The following is a 389-nucleotide window of genomic DNA, read 5'->3' on the forward strand; positions in this document are numbered from 1 at the left end:
TTCCCAACAGAGGGCAGCCAAAAGCTAAAAGGAAGTGTTGTGATTAGTGGGATTTAAGGACAGAAACGACACAGAACCAGCGACGGCAGGTTGAAAAGGTAACGGTTCTTACTCTCGATGGTAAGGGTCTCGGGAGATCTGCCTCAATCTTTTGACCAAAACTGGCATCCGGCTGTTCTGTTCCACCAACACAAAAACACAAACAACGATGAGACACATGAGCCCTTTGACCTTTGCCCTCTGACCTGCTCGTCCACTCAAGCGTCTACTGACCCTGTTGCCGATCCTCCTCCGGTCCTTCCTGAAGCAGCAGGCGGCAGAAGCTGGCAGCTGCTGAAGTCGAGAATGATAACCTAAAAAAATATTTAAATATAATTTTAATAAAGACA

General features: G+C 47.0%; 1 long non-coding RNA gene across 1 annotated transcript; it reads right to left on the bottom strand.

Moving 5' to 3' along the window:
* LOC103399778 (uncharacterized) lies at positions 1-355 on the bottom strand. Its single transcript, XR_523705.2, has 3 exons — positions 274-355; positions 113-177; positions 1-24 (listed from the first exon to the last, which is right to left on the bottom strand). It is a non-coding gene; the product is annotated as an uncharacterized LOC103399778 (long non-coding RNA).
* Between the last annotated feature and the right edge of the window lie 34 nt (positions 356-389).

The sequence above is a fragment of the Cynoglossus semilaevis genome, unplaced genomic scaffold, assembly GCF_000523025.1.
Source record: "Cynoglossus semilaevis isolate Cse_v1.0 unplaced genomic scaffold, Cse_v1.0 C18667662, whole genome shotgun sequence".
NCBI classification, from domain to species: domain Eukaryota; kingdom Metazoa; phylum Chordata; class Actinopteri; order Pleuronectiformes; family Cynoglossidae; genus Cynoglossus; species Cynoglossus semilaevis.